This window comes from Lycorma delicatula, chromosome 1 (genome assembly GCF_047948215.1).
Source record: "Lycorma delicatula isolate Av1 chromosome 1, ASM4794821v1, whole genome shotgun sequence".
Lineage (NCBI taxonomy): Eukaryota > Metazoa > Arthropoda > Insecta > Hemiptera > Fulgoridae > Lycorma > Lycorma delicatula.
In genome coordinates this window covers 98437056-98450955 of record NC_134455.1, presented here as the reverse complement: position 1 = coordinate 98450955, position 13900 = coordinate 98437056, and positions in this window count along the sequence as shown.

The window sequence follows — 13900 nt, the reverse complement described above, 5'->3', positions numbered from 1 at the left end:
CAAATATCTTAACATAAGAACCTGTATTACAAAGACAGTTACATTTTTTGTGGTAAATGACTACAAGTGAACAAAACTTTTCAATAAGTCTTACAAATATATCAATTTGCATTTTCACTTAATTAATGAGACGTCAGGAGAGTTGGTTTTGTTTCTTTAAAATAATACAGGTTTCTTATACTTCTCAAATTATTTGTAATGTATTATTATCTGTAAACATGTTCTGATACAGTTGAACAATTTAATATTTACAATTCTAGAGGTTGATAATTTGTGAAACTATTTTCTTATGTTCGTAAATAGTACGAGATAATTTAATATTCAAAACTAAATCATAGTGAACACATTAAAATACATCATATTAAACTTCAGTAAGAAAAAAAAAAATTGCTATTAAATTCAAAGTAGGATATTCAGTAATTCGGTAAACTACGTGATGTAAAACTGTGTGCTGTACGGTGGATGACAGCACGAACAAACTCTTTACTTCAACATTTAGGCTACGTTGATTTATAAATATAGCCTGCGCAGGAAACAACACTCTTAACGCCTGCAGCTTGCCGAAATACTACTCGTACAATACTTCATCTTATCTTATTTTATTCTTAAAATGGTTCTCTTTGTTAAGCTTTGTTCGTGAATGTACAGTAATTTTCTACTGCGTTAATCGTGAATTATTATATTTAGCCTAAAAAACTTATATAACCTAAAAAATAAAAATAAAAATAATTTATCATCTTTTGTCATATTTAACTAAAAATCCAGTTGGGTAAAACAACCATCAAATGTTTTTGTACACAGAGTATTCTAAACTTGATGAAGAAAATACATATCATTTTTAAATGTTTTACTTTAATAAATAAATATTCGTTTCATCCCAAAATTATAAAATATATTGCAATGTTTTTCAAAACAGCACTTTATACCTCATTCGAATTAAAGAGAAACCAAATGAAAACCTTTATAATAATTAAGGGGATTTTCCCTTAAAATATTAAGAGAAAATTCCCTTTTTATCTATTAAAACCCTTAAAATAATTTTACGGGATACGATACTCATTGTTTCGAAACTTACGAGTATAATCGATACTTATATTGATTTGAGAGGAATATTCTATTAAGCATCAGCTGACAATTGAAGGAATTAACCTTAGAACCAAATGAAATTACATTATCATAACTATTATAAAGGACTCAATTCAATTGTAAGCAAATTTTGGACCTAACACTAAATAGAAATACTATTTTCAGACACTTTTATTGGAATAATAAATTATAACCCACCGGGTTGGTCTACTGGTTGATTGCAAATCAGCTGATTTCAAAGTCGTGAGTTCTAAGGTCAAATCGTAGTAAAGGCAGTTACTTTTATACGGATTTGAATACAAGAGCTTGGATACCGGTGTTGTTTGGTTATTGGGTTTCAATTAATCACACATCTCAGGAATGGTTGACCTGAGACTGTAGAAGACTACAATTCATTTACATTCATGTATATTATCCTCATTCATCCTCTGAATATCTTACGGTGGATCCGGAGGCTAAACAGAAAAAGAAAGTAGAAGTAAATAATGACTGATAGTAATTTTAATAGGAATAAAAATTATTTTCCCTACTTTATGACATTAGCTAATATTACAAAATGGAAATATTCGTGGTAGTACATAATTAGTATAAAGGATTGAACAATATATGTATATATATATATATACATATTTATATTTTTACTAGCAGACCCGGCAATGCTTCGCTACTGGTAGATTTGAGTATATATACATATTAATTGAACACAATTAACAGTTTGATAAATATTAACAAAATGAACATTTAGAAACTTCACAAAATTTAACATTTCCCTTTCCCCCTTTTTAATTCCCACTTTCCTTTTCCCCTTCACTATTTTCCTTCTCCCGTTTTCCTTTTTCCCATTTTCATTTTTATTTCCCCCATTTCACCTTTCCCTTTCCTCATTTCCTCTTTCCCTTTCCTTCCACCGTTTCTATTTCCCCGTATTTCCCTCCCCCTTGCTCTTCACCACTCCCTTTTTCTTTTTTTTCTTTCCCTTTTTATTTCTTTTCCCCTTCTTCTCTTTTACCTTTTTAGATTTCCCCTTTTCCGATTTTTCCCTCTCTCGTTCCGTTATTTCCGTTATTCCCCGCGCGTAAATCGGTGAAGATCTTTCGAAGAATTCAGATCTTGAACAAACGAACATTTATTTACATTTTTATTTATATAGATATTCACAAAACTGACAGTATTCGTGAAAAAAATATCACAATTTTTATTATTAGGGGAAAACAAGTATTTTTACGTTTAGAATTAGTTTTAGTTTTAGTATTTCCTTTGTTTAAAGGAGAAAGATGAATTTTATTCAGCTATGTAGCTACATTGATTCTATGTTTTTTTTTCATGTTTATTCATGTTTTTCATATCATTTGTAAAAAATGACATGCAGGTTGCATGGTTGCAATTTTTCAAATTGCAACCTGAAGAGGGAAACTCGTGCAGCTGCTTTGTAGCTAATTTTCTGAGTAAACAGACAATTCGTGTTAGAGCTAATGGCGTCCTTTCAAAGATCTTCAAAATTGAAAACGGTGTCTCACAGAGATCTATCGTAAGTGTACTGTTATTCTTGGTTGCTACCAATGGGGTGGCTGGTGTTATCACTCTGCCAGCTAAGAAATGTAACTTCGCTGATGATATCACTATCACAAGCAGAGGTAAGTAAATTGGAACTTCGAGGAAAATAATGCAGAATTCGTTGAACAATGTGCACGGGTGGGCTCAATATTGTAGTAAATTGTCGGTAACCAAGTTTAAATTTATTGTTTTCTCTAGGTAACCAGTCAGATAGATGCAAAGTCTTGCTAAGACTACACTTAGGTGAAGACGAGATAAAGGGAACAAACGAGATTAGGCTTCCTGGTGTAACTTTTGATGAGAAACTGACCTTTTTGAGCACAATTAAATACACCAAGGCTGAATGTCTAAAGAGAATGCCTTGAAACTCATTTCATCTTGCAACTGGGATGCGGATAAATCCATCATCCTGGACACGTAAAGAAGCATCTTTCTTTCGATGTTATAATGCGGGTCATTACTCTATGACACTGCAAAGAGATAATTAAGGGCATACTTGACCCTTTACACACCACCTGAATTCTCATGTCAATAGGAGCATTCGCCACTTCTCCTAACCAAGCTTAGTGATGAAATCCGATGAACTCCCACTGTGTTAAAAGAGGAAATACAAGAATATCAAACACGCGATCAACTGCTCACGGCAAATGACCAGACACGCTCGTACTTCGTTGCTTGAAGGAAGGACGTCCTTACCTCTGTCTTTCAGCCTCAGGCTGCTTCGCTATCCTCAAGAACTAGATCTTACTGCCCCGAATAGGATGCGACGCTCCTTGGTTACGCGCGTCTCCAGAGATCGTACGTATATTTACAATCTGGAAGTCGTAAACGGGACTCAGGTTTCCAGTCTGCTACAGACCAATTTAGCAACACGGCTAAGAAGTACAATTGGTACACTCTCATCTACACAGACAGTTCTGTCTCGGCCGACGGATGTGGCTGTTCTATTGTACTTCCTGACACCGAGATATTATATAAACATACTGCCTGTATTATGTGTTCTTTTGCGAGGCCTTTGCGATTTACTCCGCCTTGAAAGTTATCGAAACCCGTAGCAATGACAGCTTCTTAGTAATTACCGACTCTAGGAGTGTACTTGAGAGCTTGAGCTGCAAACGTTCTAAATCCATCGTCCATATTATTCATGATATCCTTTCAAGGACAAATAAGACTGTGGTACTGGTATGGGTTCCTGGCCATTGTGGCATCCTCACGAATGAACGGACCGATGAGGCTGCCGTGAGAGCTGCAATAAATAACATGCGAGTACAATCGACATCGAGAGAGACTTCATGAGATAAGTCCGTGTAAAATTGCGGGCTCAGAGGAATAGTTTCTGGCTGCTGAGTCCTCCCACAGCGTTACATAAGATCCGGGAGAATGTTCTCGAGAACCTCTTTCCCCGAACAACAGAAGAGACCAAGTCATCTTAACTCGGCTAAGGATTGGACACACGAGGCTTACCCACGCTCATCTACTTGGCTCTCCTCAAAAGGTCTGTGAGGCTTGCAAGGTCAAATGGTCCGTGCACCATCTGCTCTTTGATTGCCCAATGTTTGGAACCATCTGACAAAACCTAGACCTGGGTTCAGATATAAAATTTCTAGAACGAAGTTGTAAAACGTCTTTGGCGGTTCCTTTCGTACAGTGGAATGAAGAATACGATTTAGAGGTTTTTGTGTGATTTATGTATTTTATTTTGTATTTATTGTTGTTACTTTTCTATGTTTATTCTTTATTGTTCCTATTTCTTTACTTTTTTTTTGTTGTTTTATATAATACCACTTGATAGTGTGTTACTTGAGTCGCTAATGGCTATAATTGTTGATCCGACTGTAAATCAAAGCATTAAAAAATAAAAAAAATAAATAAAAACAATTTTTCATATAATTATCGTCAATTTTTAAAATATCGTGGGCGGAATACTTCATTTTAACATACATATTTGCCAGGAATTAAAATTTTTTATTAACAGTTCATGCTCTTTTCAGAAGAAAACAAAAAATATTATTTTTTAGTATATAATTTCATTTTAATATTTATATAGTATATAATATTCATATTATTTATTATAAACTGCAGTTTGATATTAAAATTTAATTTCTGTCAGATTGCTTCATTGTTATAAATATTTTTTATAAAATGTTACATCCAGTTTCGAATAAAATGAAAGCTTCAATTCTATGTACTTGTGGAATAATTTTCAAATTAAATGTACAGTTTCAATCAAATAAATAAAATTTAACGTAATTAAATACATAAAAATAAATGTTTAAGAATAACTTATGAACAATCCATATGAGAACAAGGCTTTTGCTAATTTAAAACGTACAATATACAATGTAGAATCTCTTAAATACAATTACTATGAAAGGAATGGTATTTAAATATTCGACGGATCGCATTCTTTAGGGAACCGCTATTAACATTTAAGGAGGCTCCATAATTTCCAAATTGAGATTTTTTTCTTTGTTCGGCTAATGAGATTTTTTAAATTTTTGTATCGTCGGCTGTAAATATCTTTACAAAACAACACTTGTACAGACTATTTATCTTAAATATTTTTCAGTTCAGTCTTCTTTATGAGGATTACATTAGGATAATTTGTAAGTTGTACACGATCATTAAGCACAAGTTACTTTTAACCACGTAATTGGTCTACTTTGAATAGATTAAGTCGTAATAGATGTATTTTAAAAAGTTTAAATGGAATTTATTTATTTTTTTCAAAACAAAAAAAAAATTGATTTTTATAATAAATGAAGAACCTTAATTTTTAAATCAAAAGAAATAAATTTCACGATCCAAATTTGTTTACTAAATTAAAAATCAATTGTAAATATTAAGGTATTTAATTTACAATTTAATATAAAAACAAATTATTAACTGATCAACAAAAATTGAGTTCAACTAAATAATGTATATATATACAAATGTATATATATACAAAACCAACTTTATCTTGTAAGCATTTAATTTACATAATTCTCATTCACTCATACTTCTCAGCTTCTCAAAATAATTCAATTTTTCTTTTCTTATCTTTTTTAATTAAATAAATAAATTTAAATGGATTTGCATACACATGTCTTAGTACTGTATTAATATTTTCACATTCCGCAGAATATAATATACACATGTAAATATTCTATATATCTGAAAAACTTTAGTCGTTATGAACTTTTAGAAAAGAGCAAGAATAAATGAGTGGTATTACTCATTACAACAATAATCTGTGTGAAAAATAACTTAACTTTCGGATTTTTGAAATCTTTAACGCTTCTACAACTTTGTATATCTTGCTAAAGTGCTGTATTTGTGAATGGATAATTAAAATCTGCCTTCTAGATTATGTCCATTTGAATTAACGAGTGCAATGAAAGCATGGATTTGTTAAGTTTTAAAGGATTATTGACAAGAATTATTCTGCCGTATGTCTCAAACAATATTTATTTTTTTTAGGATGTACAGTCAAACAGTGACAGAAAATCTATTTCTTTGAATTACAGATGTAAATAGTAGAATAAATTTTTTACACCGTTCCAGTTCTGTGTGTTTTGTCCGCTAACGGCAAGGAAAAGGCTACTTCCTGTTGTAATTGAGCGATAAAATTTGGCACACAGATTACTGTTGAAATAAATTGTTGATGAAATTAAAAATTACCAAGATTTTTAATTATACATTTAATTTAAATCGTTTCTTTCCTTTATTATAACACTTTTATTAATGGATTTAATTCTTTTGCTATTATTTAATTATTTTCCAACAATTTTGACACGACTGCTCAAAACCTTACTTAAAATTTACTAAATTTACTAATTTAAAAACTCCTTTAATTTTTAGAAGAAAATTTATATTATTACTATTATTGTTGTTATTTTGCTACGTCGTAGCTAATATGAGCAATTTTTTATGTATATATGTTTGTTTCATCGTATCAGCTCAACGGTTGAACCGATGTAGATGTAAGATTCCTCATTGCAATCCTTACGTTTCCTAGAGTGTCACAGGCTATATAAATAAATAAATATATATATATATAAATATACATATATAAATTAAAAATATTTAAAAAATCTATCAGTGAATGATTCCTTTTTGAATCACTCGCATTTCAACGCTTCATTCAAACAATTTGAAAAGCTGTAGCTCATATGTGGGAAGTTATTTTGTTAATGTTTTACACAACTGCCCAAAAAGGAGTGCAATGTATTTAGGGGTATATGTGTGTTTTTTCCACCACAGCAGCTTAACGTCTGAACCGATTGACACTTGCACGCTCTTCAATTATCCTATATTAAAGAGTAATGCATTTTTTTGGCAGTGGGTTTTTTTAATTTTTAATGTCTATCTCTTGTTTATCTATACTAATATATTGAGAAAGAGAGTTATTGTTTGTTCGGGATAAACCAAAATAAAACAACCCGATTAATCTCAAGCAAAGTTTTACCCATGTTTCTTGGCATATCTGGGTTTTTAGATATATTTCATCTCGAAAAAAATATATAATAGAAGTGGAATGATAATTTTGTAATAGTGGAGATTTGCCGATTGAAGCATAAACCTTAATGAATTGAATTAATGAACTTTGAGTCTCTTATCACTTTGTGAGCTGAGTTTGTACTGAATGATTCGAATGAATAATATTCAAAAATAATAAAATTAAGTTTACGTTAAATAAAATAATACTAAATAAATTTAAAAAAATGTATGTTTAATAATAATTGGTTTCCTGTGGGGACTGTGTGTGAGGCTAGAGTGGTGAAGGTATGCGAGTATTTCGTGGGAGGCTAAAGACTTATCATCACCATCAACTAGTTGCATACGGGGTACCCCTGGAGGCGCTGTTTTGGGAGGTGAAATGCGGTCTCTTATAATATTTCTGCAAACAATCGTCCGGTTTTCAAAATTCAAACGGAATATTTGTTAGTGGGTTGAAGGCTAACATTAGCATGAATCAAGCACACTCTTGATCTAACAAATCACGGTTGTTCGGAAACGTATATGTATATATATATAAATTTTATCTGTTTATTTGTTACTGTATCACGCAAGTAACAACCAACCGATTACTTTCAAATTTTCGGAATACTTTCGTGTTATCCCTGGGAAGGTTTTAAGCCATTGACCTTACCCTACCTTCCTTGAAGGTTAAGATATTAAAAATATTCTTTTCACGTTTAACCACCAAGGAGGTGAAGTTGTTAATTAAAATCATTTATTAAGGAAAAAATACGTTAATCTTTTTACTTCATTATTACATTTCTTTCACCACGGCAAATAAATAAGTTATGAATTTTTCTTCGTCAAAGGTGTGTTTAGTTTCTTTTTTATTTTTCTATTAAGCTTGAATACTATTATTATTATTATTTATTAGTTTATTCTCAGAAAAATGAGGATAATGTACAGTGCGGGAGTCTAGAGGATGGAGCCATCTGGTAGATGGAAATGGCGACGAAGCAAGCTTGTCCAGGGCGCCGGTTCCCTTGGCAAATTGGGAAATGCAAGCAAGGCAAGCTCTGTGGCCATGGGGTGAGTCTCTTGGCCCCGAGGACCGACTGAATTGGCTTCGAGATTTGCCTGGGCTGACCTGAGCCTCGAGGGTCTAGGTTCTGATAAGACTAGCCGGCAAGTTTCTTAATATTTTGTTTATGCAATAAAATAAAAATAAAAATCTAATCTATTGATTATACCAAATCATGTTTATTACTGTTATTATTATTGTTAATTTTATTATATATATTATTATTATTTATTTAGAAACGTATTTCTGTTTTGTTGTCCTTAATGAGCGCTTTTTACCTTCTTATGTTGGTAGGGGCGTGGACCTTACGGCGATCTCCGAGCAGATAACACCTAGAATTCAAGACTGGAAGCTTCTTTCTGATGAAATCGCAAGTGTCCATGTAGCGATTATCTTCGTTTTTCATACTGAGTTGCCGGAACGTATGGTGTTCGTCCTCAGCGTTGGAAACCGAATAAACTCCACACTACCCGTGTTGTGGATAGGATTGCTGCAAAGATTTGAACGAACAACCCAATTACATCTGAGAGCCTATCGAAAGCTGTTACTGAACAAGATGGACGTGGCGGGACGCTAAATAATCCTCCTTTACAACGAGTATATTGGTGGTCCAGTGAAATTGCGAAGAAACGGACTGTAGATAAATTATTTTGTCTACATATTATTGAATAATTAGAAAAAGAAAAGGTCATTCATAAAGTTTAATTTCAATTAATTTTGTTAGTTTCAATTTTATGATTATACTTCTAATACACACCATTCCTTTTCGAAACATTTACGAAGAAATTTTATAGCTTGACCAATTTTTATTGTCTCCATATATTGAGGATTGAATAGCCTCATATATTTATAAAAATAGGATACAAAAAATTCCTTATCCAAAAAATTTATTCTGAAATGCCTCTTATCAACTGCACTGGTACGGTAACATGACTCACATAATAATAATATATATTAAATAAAAGGCGATGTATATACTCGTGCTATTTATCTAGCTATAGATTTTATATTTCAGTTGTTCATAAACTTAGTTTATGTACCACTTTTTTTCCTTTTATTTTTTAATCTGTGAAAGTTTTATTATAAGACGATCTCTTAAATTTAAGTAAGTATACGTAATAACCTAGGAGTTATTTTATTTAATGTAATTTTTCATTCAGAATTAATCGAATATTCTTACCATGATTTTTTTTTATATTTATTTTTTTCTGAAACATCTTGCAAGTATGTTATTCCATACTATCGTATTTTTATATTTCCTTTAAAAATAACCTATTTAGTTAATGTACATGATAATTTAAAAAAAAATTATTTAACAAAATCAAACGGTGAATTTGGTAATAAAACATTTTGTTTCAGTTTTAAAAGCTTGCCCAAATTTTTGGTTCTTTGATTTTATTTGAAAAAAAAACATTGTTTTATCTATAAAAAGACCACATAAATTAAAATCTATTCGTAATTTAAAAAAAATATACTAGTCATTTTGAGTTATTGTACACTTAATGGTACAATCAATAAAAGAATGTTAACACAGTTTTGAGTAGTAAAGGCAAACAAAAGTTGCATAAAGCTAACTCAAATTGTAACTCCGATTTTTGTTCGCCAGTTGGGTTTAAGAAATCTTACAACACTTTCGTGAGTATAGTTTTAATTTAATCTGAAATACTGAAAATATTCATAAAATAAAATTGAAAAGTAGTTCATTTAAAATACATAGTGAAATTATTACATTGTTAATTTTATCAAACAAGAAGAAAATTTCAGAGATTTTGTACATATTTAACGAAATTAATCGTTGTTTCTTAACTAACTGCTCCATTTTTTTTTCGTGATCGTATATAATTTTTCTGTTTTAACATTAAGATAAATGAGCTGTATAATGTAAAACGTGTTGTTGTGGTAAATATTTTGTTACTTGAGATAAAACAAATGCTATATATTATTCCATTATGTCTTCAAAAAAAAATGTAAACTATTTTCACATCAGTTTTTCTTACGTCTTCAAAATACTTTCTCATTTTGTTGTATTACTTCAATTGAGCAGAGACAGTCGTGTAAAATGTTGTAAATACCACGAAAGGGGTACATTAATTTATTGGTTTACATTACCTGTCTCAACATTGTTGTGTCTTTAAATCATCTGAGATACGATTAGTATCCGAGATAGTTTATATTAGAGTAAAAATATTCATTACACAGAATATTCTCCTTAGAAGAACAGAGTGAAGGTGTAACTTGTAAGCTTGAATATCACGGCATTTCGTTGTGCTTGACGTATCGACATGCAACATACTGTACGAGTATATATTTATTTGGCTCGATAAAAAAGACAACGAAAAACCATTTTAATACCTGACTTTCCTTAATTAACCTGGAAAAAAAGTGCTTGGTATTCGTAGGAATAGCTGTACGATTTTTTGAATGATTTGTGACTTGTGTTAGGACACCTACAACGATTACCTTAACATAAACAAATTATATAATAAGGTAATAGATTACAAAATATACGTAATCGTAAATATGCAATATTTAAGAAAGTTTATCATTTACCTGATGCAGAATATATATATATATATTGCTCTCCTGTATTTACCTGTGTATATGCTTATTTGTTTATACTACGAGTACATACATTTAGACACCTTAACACCTTAAGTTTTCGCTAAATAAAAGTTATCGCAATAATAAGGAATGTTTTACCTAATAAGAAATGACAAGCCGAATTCAGAACTTCCTCAAACAAAGGCAAGACATAACTACCACGTCATAGCAGTAGTTGAATTACGTATGCTAAATTTATTTAAAATTATTTACAAAAATTTCAATTTTATAGTCTTTCTTATAAAAAAAAATTATTTTTTTCTGCCATAATTTACATTTTATGTAAACAAAATATATCTATGGTAACATGTACCCAAGCCGAATAGTCATATTATTGACCTTCATAGCGATATTTACCGTTAACTTACCGTGCGGTGAAATGCTCCACCTCATTAGTCAGGACCACTTACTGATTTTTCGTCTCATTTCGCAAATTCTTTATCTCAGTAATATTAATTAAAATTTCTTTTGAAAGGATTTAATGGAATCAAAATGCAATTCGTAAAAGGATTTTTTATTAAATAAAAAAGACCCATAATTTAAAATTAAAAATATGCAATTTATTATTCGTAAAACATTTTTATTTATTTTATATAAATTTTTACGTAAAGGCATTAATTAATAAAAATCTCTGACAATCTTAAATCTTATAAAAATAACTAAAGTCTATTAAATCCTATTCTATAAACAAATCAGTAACAATAACGTAAAAGATGGGTATAAGCCGATAAAAATAATAATAATAATATATTAACTGTTTCTATAATAAATATCTGAAAAAAAAATACTTTGTACATAATCATGTAAAATATATATTAAAATAATTTTTATCTAAAGAAATTTCTACAAAGTTTATATAACCAAAATAATAATATACCACATATATTTATTTACACTCTGTACAGCAATTCTATAAATATATATATATATATATATATATATATATATATATTTATTTATTTATTTATTTATGTAGTTTTTAAAAAATAAATATAACATACAGATAAATGGTAATCTATAATATATGATTTTTGCTGAATTGACTAGTGCAAAAATTAGCACTTGAATGTTTTAAAAACCCTATCAATTGCAACATTTGGTAACAAAGTGTGATTTTCAAAATCATTTCTTGTCATTCAGTACCATCCAAAAAAAGACCCATTAAAAATTGCCAGTACAAACAAGAATTATATCCACTAATGAATTATAAGCACATTCTTACAAATTATGATTATTTTTTCAACATTTATTCACTTCCAGCGTATCGGTATCCTGCCTTTATAATACATATGTATACATTCTATATACATATAATATTCTACTCCTTCATTCTGAACACAAGAAACAACAGCCTTCCTTAATTGCCTTTTTAAGGCAATATAATAAATACATATCAATAACAATAAAAAATAAATATGTAATTTTTTTATTTATTTTAAAATATATTATAAAACCATTTCGTACATTAATAAAATTATTTACTAATATTTATACAAAAGTACATTGTTTTAAGAGTCTGCGAAATATTTTAAAAATATTTAAATTATTATGTTTTTTCATAATATATATGTAGATCAATAAATAAAACAAAAAGTATATGTATATTTTTTAATAAAATTTTAATTTTTAAAATTGTAATTTAATATAAAAATATGGTAACAAGAAATTAATTATAAGTTATTATAATTTGATTTTTTAATTTATTACAAATATATTTTAACAAAAAAATACAGTTACAAGTAAAATCACATAAGATTTATCCTAAAAAAAGTGTATAAAATAACATAATTATAATATATATAATAGAATTTTATATATCATTTTTTTTAATGTTTAATTACATCATCATTAAAACTTATCAATGTTTTAACAAAAATAAACATAACAACATATTTTTTAACTAATTGTTTAAGAACATAACATAAGAAATAATTAATATCTTTCATAAAAAACAGACTTAAAATTCCCGAATATTTGCAATAAAATAAATAAAACATTTATTTTCATTGGCAATAATCCAAGGATTTAATAATTTTTGAATGTTACTTTAGGAAAAGTTGTGTACTAAAGTAATAATTTTTCATATCAAAATCGGCTTTATATTTCATAAATCATGAGCGATTAATTAAGGTTTTGTAAAAATTTAATATCGAATTTCCTTTCAATAAAGTCGGTTAAAATTTTAATCTGTTATTTTTAACAGATACAGAACTGAAATACAGTATTAAATTACAAGTATTAAATTTACATGTAAAAATAAAATCTATCCGAAAAAAAATTTAATTAATAGTTTCGAAATTTAGAAAAAAATTTGTTTGTACAGTAATATTTAGCCTTTTATGAAGGCTAAATATTTTACTTATGTTCTTCTCAAAAAAAAAATATAAATAAAAAATTGCTTCCAAAAAGATAAAAATTTAAGAAATTATAAGTTTAAAAAAAATTGTTGGAAAATTTTTGTAGATGTTACAATATTCAAAATATTGCAATTAAAAGGAATTGCGTAAGAATTTGATAAAAAATTAATAAAAATATGAACGAATCAATCCCAACTAATTAATGATGAAAATGGGAACAAATGGGTAATATTATTAAATTATGTATATATTATATATATTTTTTTTTAGAAATTTACATTATAATGTATATTAACAGAAACCATAGTTTCTGATGGTAAGAGTTTATTTGAAATGTTGATTTTATCCATTAAAGACTAAGTTTTGTAACAAAATAATTTTTCTGCCTAGTTAGTATAACAGAAGATAAAATTTCTCATTTTAACAAAGTCTATATACTTTAATGTTAAATTTTAAAATTTTGTAAAGATTTAAAGAAATGTATTATAAAAATAATATATTTCTATAGTGAATGTTTATGAGATGATTTGATATATTTAGGTAAGATAGGAATGAAGCGCATCAAATCGTTCAAATAACTGATGATTAGATTACAGAAAAAACGTGATACAATTAATAAAAAAGATTCAAATGTTTTAATATATTTTGAATACAGTTATATAATGTAGACTTGTTTTATATATCGGATACTCGCTACAATCAAACTACGCAATAAATATTTTGATGCCTAACTAAATTGGAACCACCACTTCCTTTCCATTGAGCATTTTTTTCTTAT